The 17,569-nt window shown below is 37.0% G+C and overlaps 1 protein-coding gene and 1 pseudogene across 7 annotated transcripts in view; one reads left to right on the top strand and one right to left on the bottom strand.

Moving 5' to 3' along the window:
* FAM13A (family with sequence similarity 13 member A) overlaps window positions 1-17,569 on the bottom strand; it is a 362,868-nt gene that overhangs the window by 185,190 nt on the left and 160,109 nt on the right. The gene's annotated exons all lie outside the window — the stretch shown is intronic.
* Window positions 4,530-6,038, top strand: LOC123583858 (annotated as a pseudogene).

Genomic DNA, 17,569 nt, shown 5'->3' with positions numbered 1-17,569 from the left:
CGTACACCTGAAACTAATGTAATGTTGTGTGTCAACTAAGAAAATTAAAAAAAAAAAATACAAGTTCTAATTCTTTGTCCATCTCACCCTATTCTGTGAAAGGGCTGGTTAGTCTTGCTATTGAATAGATCCACAGGGCCCAGAATAGAAGCTCAATTGTTGAAGTGAATGGGTAAACCAGATGAATGAGTAATACCCCTTTTCTAACCTTTCACAATCCCCTGGGCATTCTTCCTGTTTTCAACTCCCTCCATCAGCTTACATTTCAGGACTCTTCATTCCTTTGCTAATACACTTAGTTTTCTCCATCCTGTTTTCAATCGCTGCATTCATCTGGAAAAAGCACAACCTTGGATGAATCCAGCTCTATGCCTTCTCTGTGCTGGAAATTGAGCAAATGAAAGTGGTTGGGGAAAAAGTATAGAATTGGTTGATGCTTTCATGTTAATTTTATTGCCATAAATGTTGAGTGATCTCTAATGCACAGCAATTCTGCTATAATTCTTTAGCAACTTGATTTCCCATCCTGCAACATGACATTGCATATCTTCTCTTTTCTCAAACTCCTTTCATTTCATTCTTGCTTCATGGCTCATTGGAAAAACAGAAGCATTGGGGCAGATGCTACTTGCTGCCCCACCATCAAATTTACAAACCTGTCTGCAAACATTCCATCCTTTCTGTCTTCCCTCCAGTTACAATGAAAGATAAGATGCTGATCCTATCAGCGATTCCCTCCACCCACCCTGGGGTGGTCTTGTCTCCTCTTATTTTCTGAAGGATTTCACTCCATCAATTATCCCCTCATTCCCTCTACTAGGTCATTCCCATTAATCACAAGCATGTTCTGGAATTTTATCTTTTTGGTTTTTAAAACACTTCCTTAATCTCATTTCTCCCACTGTTATGGTCCATTTTTTGGCTTTCTTTTATAGCAAACTCCTTTGAAACAGCGGGTCTTCATTCCTATCTCTACTTCTTCATTTTTTTTTTTTTTAATTTTTTTTTTTTTCAACGTTTATTTATTTTTGGGACAGAGAGAGACAGAGCATGAACGGGGGAGGGGCAGAGAGAGAGGGAGACACAGAATCGGAAACAGGCTCCAGGCTCTGAGCCATCAGCCCAGAGCCTGACGCGGGGCTCGAACTCACGGACCGCGAGATTGTGACCTGGCTGAAGTCGGACGCTTAACCGACTGCACCACCCAGGCGCCCCTCTACTTCTTCATTTTCAAAGCCCCCAAAACTGTTTTGTTGTTTTTTGTCATCACAAGGGGTGAAATAGTCACAGCTTAGTCTCCATCTTACTGGGGTTTTTAGCAACATCTGATTCAGGAAACTCCTTATTCTTGAACTACTCTTCTCCATTAGCTGCCAGGACATCACCAGTAGGAAAAAGAATAAATTCCTCCCACTGACCAACTCCACATAGTCTCCTTCCTTTGCTGCTGCTTCTCCTCTAAACAATTAAGTTACATATTTATTGCTTATTGCTTTATTTTCTGGATCATTAACTATATAGAAGTCCTATGGAAGCGAATAATTGGTTTCCTTTACTCACTACTGTAACTACAATGCCATAGAAAAGTGCCTAGAATAGTAGGAGCTCAACAAATACGTGTTGGATATGGGGCACCTGGGTGGCTCAGTGTTCAAATCTCAATCTCAGCTCAGGTCATCTCAGGGTCATGAGTTCAAGCCTCACACTGGGCTCCCTGCTGGGCATGAAACCTACTTAAAAAAAATGCGTGTTGAATAAACGAATGAAGTTGGGGTGACTCAAGAGTTGATTAAAAAAATCTTCCTTTCCTAAATGATACAATGATCTCAACCACTTTTATGGCTTTTATTATTTTTTAATGTTTATTTTTGAGAGTGAGAGTGAGAGAGAGAGGGATGGAGGGAGAGAGAGGGAGCGTGAGTCAGGGAGGGGCAGAGAAAGACCGAGACACAGAATCTTAAGCAGGCTTCAGGCTCCAAGCTGTCAGCACAGAGCTCAACGCAGGCCGGAACCCACCAGCCATGAGATCATGACCTGAGTCGAAGTCGGACACTTAACCAACTGAGTCACGCAGGCAGGCACCCCTTTCAGGGCTTTTAAATCAACCAATACACTAAGGACTCCCAAATTCCATTTGTCTTTGATGTTTCTCCTAAGTTAACATTACTTTTAATTAACTGCTCCCTTGGCAACTCTACATGGCTGCTAATAAGCTTCTAAACTTAGTACATCCAAACCTGAGTGTATACTTTATCAGCAAAAAAGCATCTGTCAGTCCTTGAGTCTTCCCCAGATTAGCAGATGGCACCCACTTGCTCAAACTAATGTCTTAATCTACTTTATTTCTTCCCTTTCCTATATCTCCCACATCAAACTCACCATCAAGTGCAGTCAGTGCTACCTCCAAAATAAACTGGGATTCGTTCCCTTCTATGTACACAGCTACCCCCAAGTCATAACCATCATTGTTCACCTAAATTATTTCAGTCATCTTGCCTTCTACAAGGTTTGTATATGTAAATGGGATGATGTCACTCCTCTGTCAAGGTCTCATCATTATTCCTGGACTTTTTTTGCCATAACCTACACAGGCCTGCATGATCCAACTTTTCCCTATTTCTCTAACCTCATCTCCTATCATCTGCCCTCTCCCTGACTATGCTTCAGCCACATTGGCCTTCTCTTCTCTTCTTCATATACTCCAGATCCCTCCCTACCTTCAAGTATTCACCCTTTATGTTTTCTATTTCTGGAATGCCTTTCCACCATTTTTTTAAAGCATGGCTGCGGCATTCTTATGCTTCAGCCTCTGTACCAGCCCCTGTCAACCACCAATCTACTCTCAGCTTCCAGGAGTTCAACTTTTTAAGATTTCCACATATATATGAGGTCATACAGTATCTACCTTTTTATGACTAGCTTATTTCATGTAGCATAATGTGCTCTGGGTTCATCCATGTTACCACAAATGTGAGGATTTCGTTCTTTTTTAATGACTGAAGAATATTCCATTGTAGATACATGCAACATATTTTATTTATCCATTCATCTATCAATGGACTTTTAAATTATTTCCACACCTTGGCTATTGTAAATAACACTACAATGAACATTGGAGTGCAGGTATCCCTTTGAGACACTAATTTCATTTCCCTGGATATGTACCCAAAAGTGGGATTGCTGGGTCATATGGTAGTTCTATTTTTATTTTTTGAAGAACCTGCACATTGTTTTCCAAAATGGCTAAACGAATTTACATTTCCATCAATGTAGTACAAGGGTTCCCTTTTTTCACATTCTCACCTATACTTTTTATCTTATCTTTTTGATAATAGCCATTCTAACAGATGTGAAATAATATCTTGCCGTGGTTTTACATTTCCTTGATGATTACTGATGTTGAGCAGCTTTTCATGTATCTATTAGCTATTTGTAGGTTTTCTTTGGAAAAATGTCTATTTGGGTCCTTTGCCTTTTTTTTTTTTTTTTTTTTTTTGCTATTGAGTTACATGAGTTTTTTTGTATTAACCTCTTATTGAGTATATGGTTTGCAAATATTCTCTCCCACTTTGTAGGCTGCCTGTTCATTTTGTTGATGGTTACCTTTGTTGTGCAGAATACTACAAAGTTTGTGTTTTAGTTTGATGTAGTCTCACTCATTTTTGCTTTGGTTATCTGTGCTTTTGGTGTCAGATTAAAAAAAAATCATTGCCAAGTCCAATGTCAAGAAGATTTTCCCTTATGTCTTCTTCAACAAGTTTTATAGTTTCAGGTCTTATGTTTAAGCCCTTAATCCATTTTGAGTTATTTTTTTTTTTATGTATGATGTAAGATAAAGGTCCAATTTCGTTCTTAGGCATGTAGATATCCAGTTTTCCTAGCATCATTTATTGAGGAGACTATCCATTCTCCATCAGGTGTTCTTGGTACCGTTGGAGAAGATCAGTTGACTGTAGAGGCATGGATTTCTATTTAGACTCTGGATTTTGTTCCATGGTCTATATGTTTACTCTTATGTCAGTATCATACAGTTTGATTACTATAGTGTGATGTTACTAGCTTTGCTCTTCTCATTCAAGATTGCTTTGGTCATTTGGGGATTTTCATGGTTCTGTATAAAATTTAGGACTGTATTTTTTTCCTTCTATTTCTATAAATATCATTAGGATTTTGACAGGGACTGTAATGAATCTGTGGATCACTTTGGGCAGTACAGACATTTTAACAATATTAATTTTTCTAATCCATGAACGTGGAATGTGTTTGCATTTATTTATGTTGTCTTTATTTAAAAAAATTTTTTTATGTTTATTTATTTTTGAGAGAGAGACAGAGAGAGAGAGAGAGAGAGACAGAGACACAGCGTGAGCAGGGGAGGGGCAGAGAGAGAGGGAGACACAGAATCCGAAGCAGGTTCCAGGCTCTGAGCTGTCCGCCCAGGGACTGATGTGGGGTTTGAACTCGTGAACTGTGAGATCAGGTCAAGTCGGATGCTTAACTGACAGAGCCACCCAGGTGCCCCTATTTATGTTGTCTTTAATTTACTTCATCATTGTTTCACAATTCTTAGTGTATGAGTCTTTCACCACTTTGGTTAAATTTATTCCTCAGTATTTTATTGTTTTTGTTGCTAACGTGAATGGAATGTTTTCCTGATTTCCTTTTCAGATACCTTGTTGTTTGTGTACAGAAACATGACTTTTTTATGTTGATTTTGTTTCTTGCAACTTTCCTGAATTCATTTATTAGTTCTAACAGGTTTTGAGGGGCATGGTTTTTCGGGCTTTCTATATGTAAGACCATGCCATATGCAAACAGAGACCATTTCACTTCTTTTCAGATTTGATTCAATTTATCTATCTATCTATCTGGTTTAATTGTTCTGGATAGGACTTCTGGTACTATGTTGAATTGAAGTGGGAAGAATGTCCATTCTTGCACCTGATTTTGGAGGGAAATCTTTAAGTATTTCCCCATTATGACACTACCTATGGGTTTGTTAGATATGGCCTTCATTATGTTGAAATAAGTTTCCTCTATACCTATTTTTAAAAGGGATTTCATTATGAGTGTTTTAAGTGTTTGTTTCTGTTTTAAGTTTTTTAAGTGTTTAATCACATGTTTTTCCTTTAATTTTGTTAATGTGATATATCGCATTGATTTGTTTACATTGAAATATTCCCGTATTCCAGGAATAAATCTCACTTGTTCATGTTGAATGATCCTTTGATGTGCTGTTGAATTTGGTTTGCTAGTATTCTGCTGAGGACTTTTGCAACTATGTTCCTCATTGATACTGAGCTGTAGTTTTCTTTTCTTGCAGTGATGTTGTCTGGTGTAGTAGCAGGGTAATGCTGGCCTCATCACATGAGTTTGAAAGCATACCCTCTTCTGCTTATTGAAGAGTTTAAGAAGGATTAGTTTTTTGTTTTGTTTTGTTTTTTTCTGCATCTACTTTGCCAATGAAGACCATTCTCAGCAATCAAACTACCAACATTTCAGAAAATGCTGACATCACTCTGAAGTGTTACCTGAAGCATTGTTTTTGTGAAGATCCCCAGAGGAACCATGCAGGTGGACTTCAACCACATCAGTGTAGGACTCAGTCTTTTTGAAAAGAAAAAGAAGGGGTTCCAGTTTGACAAATGGTGGGAAAATAGAAAGGAACTAGCCACTATTTGTACTACCTGTAGCAATGTACAGAACATGATCAGGGTGGTACACTGGACTTCAATTCTAATATGAGGTCTGTGTATGCTCACTTTCCCATCAATGTCATTATTCAGGACAATGGTTCTCTTGCTGAATTCCAAAGTTTTATGGTCAAAAAATACATTCACAAGGTTTGGATGAGGCCTGCCATGGCTTGTTTAGTATCTGAAGCCCAGAATGATGAGTTAATTCCTAAAGGAAACAACACTGAACTTGTATCAAATTTTTTCAGTAAGCCACAACAGCTAAAAACAAGGATATCATAAAATTTTTGGATGGGATCTGTTTCTGAAAAAGGAACAGTTCAGCAAGCTGACCAGATCTAAGCTGTCCAGCTATAGAAACAGCAAGATGTCAGATGATACCTCTGACTTATTTGTGATGTTTTTTTTTTTTTTTTTAATTTTTTTTTTCAACGTTTATTTATTTTTGGGACAGAGAGAGACAGAGCATGAACGGGGGAGGGGCAGAGAGAGAGGGAGACACAGAATCGGAAACAGGCTCCAGGCTCTGAGCCATCAGCCCATAGCCTGACGCGGGGCTCGAACTCACGGACCGCGAGATTGTGACCTGGCTGAAGTCGGACGCTTAACCGACTGCGCCACCCAGGCGCCCCTTATTTGTGATGTTTTAAAGATGCAATAAAAGTTGTGTATTTTTTAAAAAAGAAGGCAGATTAGTATTAATTCTTCTTTGAAAGAAATCTGGTATTGAGGTTTTCGTTGTTGTTGGAAGTTATTTGATTACTGATCCAATCTCCATTTTTGTTTGTTCAGGTTTTCTATTTCTTAATTCAGTTTTGATAGGCTGCATGTTCCTAGGAATTTATTCATTTCTTCTAGGGTATCCAATTTGTTCGCATATAGTTGGGCATAGTAGTCCCTTAGGATCCTTTTCATTTTTGAGGTAGCTATTGTAATGTCTCCTCTTTCCTTCTAATTTTGAGTCTTCTTTCTTCTTTCTTAGTAAGTCTAGTTAAGGGCTTATTAATTTTTTAAATCTCTTCACACAAAATTCAGTTTAAAAAAAATATTTTAACGTTCATTTATTTTTGAGAGACAGAGATACAGCATGTGTTGGGGAGGGGCAGAGAGAGAAAGGGATACACAAATCCGAAGCAGGCTCCAGGCTCTGAGCTGTCAGCACAGAGCCTGATGTGGGGCTTGAACCCACGACTGCAAGATCATAACCTGAGCCGAAGTTGGACGCTTAACCGACTGAGCCACCCAGGTGTCCCACAAAACTTAGTTTTATTGATTTTTCTACCATTTTCTGTTATTTCTGCTCTAATCTTTATTATTTCTTTTCTTCTGCTAATTTTGGGTTTACTGTGTTCTTTTCCCAGTTCCTTGAGTTATAAAGTTAGGATGTTTGAGAAATTTGTTTTTTATATCAGCATTTATCACAATAAACTTCCCTCCTAGCATCTTAAATGTTCCTCCTTCCTTTTTGTAGCATCATATAAGTTTTGGTGTGTTGTGTTTTTGTTTTAATTTGTCTTAAGATGCTTTTTAAATTCCCTTCTGATATCCTTTGTGACCCAGTGTTGTTTAATAGTGTACTGTTTTGTTTTCAACTATTTGTGAATACTCCCATTTTCCTACTGTTATTGATTTCTAATTTCATTCAACTGAAGTTGAAAAAGATACCCAGGATGATTTCAATCTTCTTAAATTTGTTAACTTTTGTATTGTCATCTAAGATGTTATCTACCCAGGAGAATGTTCTGTATGCACTTGAGAAGAATGTATATTCTTCTGTTGTTGGGTAGAAACTCCTGAACATGTCTGTAAGGTCTATTTGGTCTATAGCATTCTTCAAGTCAACTGTTAATTAATTCTTGTCTAGTATTCTGTTATTGAACATGGGGTTGAAGTCTTCCCAGTATTATTGTATTGCTGTCAATTTCTCTCCAGATCTGTAAGTATTTGCTTGATGTATTTAGGTCCTCAAATGTTGGGTACACTTATATTTATAATTGTTAAATCTTCCCACCAAACTGACCATTTTATCATTATGATATGACCTTCTTTGCCATAGAGATTTTTTGACTTAAAGTTTATTTTTTTCCTGATATAAATATAGCCACCTGGTTTCTTTTGGATACCATTTTCAGGGAATACTTTTTTTCCAGTCTTACATTTTCAACCTCTGTGTGCCCTTAAATCTAAAGTGAGACTTGGGGCACCTGGGTGGCTCAGTTGGTTGAGCATCTGACTCCTGACTTCAGCTCAGGTCATGATCTCTCACCGTTCATGAGTTCAATCCCAGCAATGGGCTCTGTGCTGACAGTGCAGAGCCTGCTTGGGATTCTCTCTCTCCTTTCTCTCCCCCTCCTTCACTTGTTCACATGCATGCTTGCTCTCTAAAAATAAATAAACTTAAAAAAAAATAAAGTGAGACTCTTATGGAGAGCATATTGCTGGATATTGGTTTATTTTTTTTTCAAGTTTTTATTTGAATTCCAGTTAGTTAACATATAGTGTAATATTAGTTTCAGGTATAGAATTTAGTGATTCATCACTTACATACAATATCCAGTGCTCATCACAACAAGTGCCCTCTTTAATACCCATCATCCATTTAGCCCATCCCCTCACCCACCTCCCCTTCAGCAACCCTGTATGTTCTCTATAGTTAAGAGTCTGTTTATGATTTGCCTCTCCTTTTTCCCCCACTATGTTCATGTTTTGTTGCATAAATTCCACACGAGTGAAATTGTATGGTATTTGTCGTTTACTGACTTATTTCACCTAGCATAATACTCTCTAGTTCCATTCATGTCATTGCAAATGACAAGATTCCATTCTTTTTTATGGCTGAATAATATTCCATTGCATATATATACACCACATCTTCTTTATTGACTGATAAATGGATGTTGGTTTTTAAAAATCCATTCAGCCACGCTATTCCTTCTGGAGAGTTTAACCCATTTATATTTAAAGTAATTATTGACAGGTGAGGACTTATTGTGATTTTGCTCATTGTTTTGTTTTGCATTTGTTTTGTTCTGTTTTTCCACTCTTTCATTTGTTATTTAATTTTTTTGAAATGGTTTGCTTTGGTTCTTTTCTCATCTTCTGTGTAACTATTATAGGGTTACATTTTTTCATTGTGGTTATCTTGAGGTTGCCTAAAATATTTTTGCAGCTATAATAATCTATTATATATTGATAACCATTTAACTTTAGTCACATAATTCCACTCCATCCTGATATACTTCGCTTTCTTGTGGTCAGAATTTGCTTCTTTTTAAATTGTGTGTCCATTAATAAATTTTTGTTTTTTAATTTTTAGGATTAAAAGTAATTTACACATCACTATTATAATGTAACATTATTCTGCATTTGTCTATATTTTTACTTTTAGGGGCACCTGGGTGGCTCAGTCAGTTAAGCATCAACTTCAGCTCAAGTCATGATCTTAAGGTTTGTGAGTTCGAGCCCTGTGTCGGGCTCTGTGCTGACAGCTGGGAGCCTGGAGCCTGCTTCAGATTCTGTTTCTTTCTCTCTCTCTCTCTCTCTCTCTCTCTCTCTCCCCCTCCCCTGCTCGTGCTCTCTCTCCTTCTCCTTCTCTCAAAAATAAACATTAAAAAATGTTTCATATTTTTACTTTTACAGTGAGATTTATGCTTCTGCCTGTTGTACACCATACTTTTATTTCAGTTTGAAGATCTCTTTTTAGCATTTCTTTCAATGTAGGTCTGGTGGTGACAAACTTCCTCAGTTTTTATCTGGCTCAGTTTTTGTTTTGTTCCCTTGGTTTGTTATTTATTCTTAAGGGATAATTTTTCCAGCTATAGTATTTTTTTGTTTTTGTTTTTTTTTCTTTTAGTGCTTCGAATATGTCAGTCTACCCTTTCCTTGCCTGTAAGGTTTATTCTGAGAAATCCACTAGTAACCTTATATGGGGGTGGAGGGCTATATGTGATGAGTCATTTTTCTCTACTTTCAAATTCTTTGTCCTTTTTTTTTGACAGTTTGATTACAATGTGTCTCAGTATAGGTTTCTTTGGGTTGATCCCATTTGAAGCCCTTTGAACTTCATTAATCTGAATGCCCATTTCTCTCAAATTTGGAAACTTTCCAGCCTTTTTTTTAACAATAGGCTTTCTACCTCCTTTTTTTTTTCACTCTTCTCTGGGACTTCTGTAATACACATATTGATTTACTTAATGTCTCATGAATCCTGTAGGCTCTCTTCATTCTTTTTCATTCTTTTTAATCTTATGACTGGCTAATTTCAGATGACCTATATTTGAGTGTGCTGATTCTTTCTTCTGCTGGACTGAGTCTGCTGCTGAAGCTCCCTACTGCATTTTTTTCATTTCACTCATTGTATTCTTTTGCTCCAGAATTTGAGTGGTAATTTTTATGATTTCTCTTTGTTGAACTTAACTTGTTCATGTATTGTTTTCTCGATTTCATTGAGTTATTTATCTGCATTCTCTTGTAGTTTGCTGAGCTTCTTTAAAACAATTATTTTGAATTGTCAGGCATTTCACAGATCTCCATTTCTTTGGGGGTCAGCTCCTGGGAATTTTCTGTGTTCCTTTGCTGCTGTCATGTTTCCTTGATTTTCCATGTTATTTATTATCATATGTTGGTGTCTGCACTCAGCTGTTGTAAGCAACAGCAGAGACTATAGGGGTCCTCAAGACTGTGGTTGTTCATAGTGACAGCGAGGGCTGCTGGGGTCCTTTTGTTCTTTTTTACATCCACAGAGGGAAATCAAAGCCAAGAGGATCCTTGTTGGTAAAAAATGTGCTTTGGCCTGTAGAATAATCTAATGCAGGTAAAATGCTTTTGTCTACACCTATCTATGTGGCCATTCTTGGTTTTTGAGCTCCATTTAGTTGCTAGGTCTTCTTCATTGTACTCTGAAGCTTTCCCAGAGCTACTTTCATCCATTAGTGGTTGTCAGGTCATTGTTTTTGTGGGTGAACCAGGGCTGGGCCTCCTATACTGCCTTCTTGCTTATGCGCTCAGCTTTTCTTTCTGTTCTGTGAAATACCCCATGTACTTCCAAACAAGTACTTTACTTTTCCTTTGTTTTTTAGTCTTATTTTAGCCACATTTCCTTTTTTATTGTTTTCAACCAAAGTACTTTAAGTTATGCAAATATTTACTACAGTGTCACTTATAGTGTCGTCACTCAGTAGAAAAATGTGTAACAAAATCTTGCAATAATGATGATGATAATCAAAATAGAATACTGGTTATCACTTACATAGTACTTACTATAGGCATGGCATTTTTCTAAGTGATTATATATTTATTTATGTTATCTTCACAATAACCTCTCATAACCCTATGAGATATATACTTTTGCTATCTAAATTAAAAAATATATATTTATTTTTACAGAGAGAAAGAGCACATGCATGAGTTGGGGAGGAGCAGAGAGAGAATCCCAAGCAGACTCCGTGCTGTCAGCACAGAGTCTGATGTGGGGTTTGATCTCACAAACCTTGAGATCATGACCTGGGCCAAAATCGAGTCAGATGCCTAACCAACTGATCCACCTCAGTGCCCCTATCTAAATTCCTTATAATATAGAATTTGATGTATTGAATATAAAAGTAGCTTGTCCATAGTCACACACCTAATAAGTGGCAGAGCTGGAATTTGAAACTAAGCAGTCTGTCTCCAAAGGCCTGCTATTAACTGTATAAAAGAATTCTGGAAGAATCCTTCCTATTGATTGGATAAGGAAATGTTGAAAGTTAGGTAATCCTGAAAGTAAATTACAACAGGATGATTTAAAAATGATACATAGAGACCCCTGGGTAGCTCAGTTGGCTGAGCATCTGACTTTTTTTTTTTTTAATGTTTATTTATTTTTGAGAGAAAGAGAGCATGGGAGCAGGAAAGGGGCAGAGAGAGAGGGAGACACAGAATCCGAAGCAGGCTCCAGGCTCTGAGCTGTCAGCACAAAGCCTGATGCGGGGCCCAAACCCACGAACCGTGAGATCATGACCTGAGCCAAAGTTGGCCACTCAACCTACTGAGCCACCCAGGCACCCCATGAGCATCTGACTCTTGATTTCAGCCAGGTCATGATCCCAGGGTCATGGGATCAAGCCCCATGTCAAGCCTGCTTCTCTTTCTTTCTCTGCCCCTCCCCACCATCTGGATGTATGTCCACTTTCTCTCAAAAAAAAAAAAAAAAAAAAAAAAAAGAAAAGAAAAATTAAATTTTTAAAAATGATACATATAAATAATACTTTTTTTTACTTTAAAACACTGAAATGTTCATTTATTTTCCAGTCTTTTGATGTGGGCATATTTTTGGGAATAGTCCAAGAGCTTGGAATTCCACACCTTTTTCCTTGTATAAACCACAATCATCATGTATCACCTATACAAAGTAAAAATGTAAACCTCTTAATCTTTATCAAGTCTTTCCAATGTATTCAACTTTCCTTTTGTAACAGAAATAATTCTTTGTGTACACCATACCATCTCCTCATTTCCTCTGTGTCCTCTCCTTAGGCACCAGGAAGACTACATTTCCAGTCTCTTTTACAGGTTGGGAGCAATATGACTGAATCTGCTCAATCGAATTTAAGAAGTGTTTTAAACCACTTCCAGGTGTAGTCAGAAACCTATCCCATATTCTAAACCTCTTCTTTTCCTGCTGAAGCAATTTTGGAGGAGGGTTTAGAAAAAATGGAGGAAGGCTGCTCAACTCACTGCACTATGAAGTGACTGAGAAATAACCTTGAATTGTATTAATCCACTAAGATTTCAGAATCTCTTACAGAAGCTTGTATTAATTACTCTGAAACCATTTTCCTACAAATAGTTATAATGGCGTTAACATTGCATTTGTTTAATTAAATTATACAGGTACTATAAACAATAAACTGGCATGAATAGTTTTGGGAAAAGACAAAACTTTTGATTAGCATAAAGTAAAACCAGTAATGAACAAGTATATGAGAGAATAGCTTATTAGCCACCAGCCTTCAGCGTTGCCATGGACAGCAGTCAGTAGGCTTTAAAAGCAAATGCAGAGAATTGATTAAATTGGCAAATCAGTTGGATAGAGTTCTGTTAAGCAAACTGTTATTGTGTACTCTAGAAATGTGAACCAGTACTAATTCCAAGAATAGTTACATGACTTTCCTAGTATAAATTTGAGTTAGCTTTTATTTAGGTGTACATGGTGCAATTCAATAGATGTTTTTGAGTAAATATAAGAAACTAGAGTAAGTGCTTTGGGAGACACAAGAATGTATGAGTTATTCTACAATTTTTTAGAGAAAAAAATGAAGGATAAGTAAATAGGAGATCTTGTTCTAACCCTTGAAAAACATATAATGCAATACGAGAGGAGGAAAGCAACTCACCCAATGCAAAATGCAAGACTTGTCCTAAAAGAAGGAGAAAGAAAGTGCCCTTAGACAGTAGAGGAGATGGAGATTAACTGCACCTGGAGATGAGAGAGGGCTTCATTGAGTGAGTAGAATTTGAGACGTCTTAGGTTGGACTCCCACCTACCCAATTGAGAGTAGGCACTACAACAAGGATTGAGGGCAAGTAGTTCATTTGAGTGGTTCAGCAGGGAAATGGGTGACAACAGATGGAAGAAAAGAGCTAATAAAGGTGTCATTACCAAGCTAGTAGAGCTTCTGCAGTAGTTCTGAGACTCCAACTTGGAAAGCTCTGGGAAACACTTTAAAACACACACAACAGAATGATTCCAACCAAGGAGTAAAAGGAGCTGGGAATATAAACCTCCTGTTCCTCAGTCATTAGTTAAGGGCTGCTCCTGGAGGTATATTCCTTTCTAGGCACTTGTGAGTCACAGAAATATAATTTCTATCTTCAACTGAAGAAAAGAGCAGAAATTTAGCACTAAAGCAAATTCAAGTAATCTTTTGAAAATCTGCAAATATGCAAGTGAATTTCCATTTACTGAGGGTCTCTACTTGCCAAATACACACAATATCATGATTTAAAATAGGCAACTTCTGAGATGTCAGATCCAAAATATTGTCATCTCACCGTAAGTCATTTAAAGGTTCTAGGGCACAATGTTTTCATAAGCAAAGCACTTTAGTCTGTCTTCTGTTAAATATTTTTCATAATAGGAAAGAAGGAATTTAACACCTGGCAGATATATCTCATCTATTCCAACGATTCCTGAGCAGATATAACTTTCTAGTGTTTATATGTGAACACTCTACAAAATGTCTGGGGAAAAGAAATTAACAGCAATATGAATTATAAACACGTGACTATCATCTAAAAGAGTCGCAGAACTACCCCAAACTAAACAGTAACTTGTAATTCTACTTTTATTACTTAATAACTTTTAATACTACTTTTATTACTTAATGCTTTACATTCATTGATAATCTAATCAGTTGCAGCTACTGGAAAGTGACAATTTGAATCATGCAAACAACATTCTATTATGCAATTTTATCTTTGTTTCTTAAACATCATTTACTATATTTTTTAGCCTTCAAATTCAGAACCAATATAAAAGGTACAGCTCACTGTCCAAAGAAAGGTCTTATCTGAATAAACCAGCAAATTAACTTATTGCTACCTCTGAGTTCCTAGGTGCTCAAAATGATAACATTTTGCTGAGTACTAGTCACTTTCACTATGTAAGTTCACCCACACATAAAGGTAACAGCCAAATTACAAAGCATTAGACAGCATAAACACCAAAACATTTATTTCCTATTATGACTCCACTGCTTCCCAGTTTGGAGTATTCTTGAGGGGCTATAGAAGAGGTTAGGAGTAGTGAATGCATAAAGGACTAGAATCAGAACAGAAATCTTTCCTGACACCAAATTACTACAACACATACTGAATGAATAAATGTGTAAATATTCATGGCATTGATATTCCAACTTAAACTAAGATTTTGGTTATTTCCATATTTGGCCTGTAATGAGTACTTTGAGTTTAAAACTCAACTCTGTCATTTACTACTCTTGATCCTGAATCATCTACTCTTTAGACTTCCTCACATTCAAAGCAGAATTAAGTTCATTTACTTCATGGGGCTACCGTGAGAAGTACATGAGATAATATGTATAGAAAATTTTGTATAATATCTGACATAAATATCTCCCTTTTGTCCCTCTGTTCCTGCACTGATTCTATGAGTTTGTTATAGACTAGAAGTTCCTTTAGGGACAGGGGCAGATCTTGCTTATTTTCTGAGCAGGCTAACACTTAGTCTAGAGTTTTGCACAGAGTAGGTAGGCATTTACTAAGAAAAGAAGTGAACATTTGAAGTTAATTTGCTTAAACTGTAGCCCTAAATGAAAAATAAAGACACATGCAATTTTTTAAGCATGAAAAAGACGTGGGAAATAATTTCAGAAGTTTATGTAATCTATCAATTTATGTGACTTTTACTCTACAGGAACAAGACTGAACTTTGTAATCAAACTTGTCATACCACATTATTGATAAGTGAGTACTTCCCTCAAACTAATCACTATGAAAGGTTATTCTAATATTTTTCTTTTGCTTAAAAACATGTTTTTAGCTATTTTGAGAGTTTGCTTATGAGTCACACAGGAAAATCAGCATAATTACTTGATAGCCAGATTTCAATTTTAAACACAAAAATTAATATTTAATCATAACTCCCCAACTTAGTGACCTGCTGTGGTTCAAAAGGACTACTGATTATTTCCCGTTATCAAATGAAGCATTAAAGTACAAAGATTTCCCAGTCCAATGATGACAATGCCCAATACAACACATGAATGACATATGTTCTGAAGTCAATTTCAAAAGAAATTCCCCAAGGTATAATGAGCAATAGTGACACTGCCTAATAAAGACAGTCTCAGAAGATGTTTATGTGGAATACAGTGATACTCATCCAGAACCTCTAGATGGATATTTAACAACATATTAATCACATTATTTTGTGTATTATACATGAGGCCCATTAGCCCTATTAAACACATACAAATGTAATTTATTCACAAAGCATGCATATAATATGTATATACTAGGCAGACCAGGCTCACCTCCTTCCCAACTACATCAGTATCTGCCATCCTCTTGGGTAAATTCAGGGCCAATAAGAACAAACTATCAGTGTGTTTATTCATCATCTTTAACCATCTCCTTTCCAATGACTTTCTCTTCTCCACTTCAGTCACTCATTATCATGAATACAACCTAAATCTCGTTGCCACTCCAGACTGCTCCACCTCTAAAATTACTGATATAAACATCTATTCTCTGTTCACAGCTTACCACTCTTCTAGCCTGCTTGCTCCCATCTCAAATATTCTCTGGCCTAACTAAGGTCTCAAGTACCTCCTGTTGTGTTGTCCTTTCATATCCTAACTCACCTGTCAGCTCTTCTCACCACTTTCACTATCATTACCCTGGCCCAAGCCACCAGCATTTCTTAATCAGGCTATTGTGATAAACTCCCAATGGGTCTCTCTTCTTCTGTTTATTCCTTTCAATAGTCTGTTCTCTGCCTAGTAGTTCCAGTAATCCTTTTAATATATAAGTCATGTCAGGGCACTCTTTTGTTCACCACTGTCTAATAAAATACTGTCAGGGTAAAAGTCAAAGTCCTTACCATGACCTTTAAGAGCATCCATGATCTGGTCTCCTGATGCCTCTTTGACCTCATTTCTTTAACTTTCTCCCTAGCTCAGTGTCATTCAACCATACTAGCCTTCTCAATTCTGCTTTAACAGACAAAATAGGTACACTCCCACCTCAAGGCTCTACTCCTCTTCTTCCTGTATGGAAAGCTGTTCTCTCAAATGTCTTCATGGCTTGCTCCTTCCTGCAAGTTTCTGTTCAAATGTCCCAATGTCAATGAAGCATTTTGACCTCCCTATTTAAATGAGCAAATGCCATTCCTCTACTTTACCAGTATTAGTTCTCCCTCTCCTTGCTTTTGTTCCACAGAATCTATTACCATCTGACATACTAATTTCTTATTTATTTCCTTATTTATTGTATTTTCATTAGAATATGAGCTTCATAAAGGCAGAGATTTGTCTATTGCTTACTATTGTCTAGAATAATGCTTTGCACATAGCAGGCACTCAGTAATTATTTAGATTTAATAAATTCAGCTTAGATTACATGGTGCATTACCTAAACCATATTTAAGCCACCAAATTTTGTGTATGTAAATATGTGGGTGATTAAGACAAGTCTTGAATATGAGGGAAAAACTCTTAAGTCTTGGATTTAGATCCTCCTATGAAGACAGACTACAGAATTACTCTGAAGCTAAAGATATTAAACTACAGCTGTTAGAGGTCTACTTGAAAGATAAGTTTCTCCTAACCTAGTTATTTAGAAATGCAGATTTGATCTTCCAGTTTGGCAAAATAAAGGCATTTCTATTATGCTCCTTCCTTGAAACCTACCAAAACCAAAAACAGTGAAAAAGAGAAAAGAAAGCTGCACCTTAAGAAAGAAATGGCCATAACTATAAAGAACCAACTGTGAACATGACTTGCCAAATTCAGCAAAATGTGGATGAAAATGCCAAGAGCCAACATGTATATTCTGAGACCTCCAACAGACAACAGTTTTCTCCAAATGTCACAGTCCTAAGAGGTCTATCCAAAATTCCTTTGATTGAAGTAGCTAGATTGGACATGCCTATACCATTGCAGAATCTGGAAAAACCTTATAGGGACCTTAGTTCACTCCCAGAATGAGAGAGAGGGAGGGAGGGAGGGAGGGAGGGAGGAGTTGAAGAACTGTCCTACAGATAAACCTTTTTCCTCATTTTGCCTTGGCTCTGGAGAGGCTTGTGTACAAGTGTGGTTGATGGATGTGTTGTACAAGCCATGATCAATTTTGTGGCACTGACCAGAGTCAGT

The sequence above is a fragment of the Leopardus geoffroyi genome, chromosome B1 (genome assembly GCF_018350155.1).
Source record: "Leopardus geoffroyi isolate Oge1 chromosome B1, O.geoffroyi_Oge1_pat1.0, whole genome shotgun sequence".
Taxonomy (NCBI): Eukaryota; Metazoa; Chordata; class Mammalia; order Carnivora; family Felidae; genus Leopardus; species Leopardus geoffroyi.
This window is presented reverse-complemented; position numbering and strand designations above follow the sequence as displayed.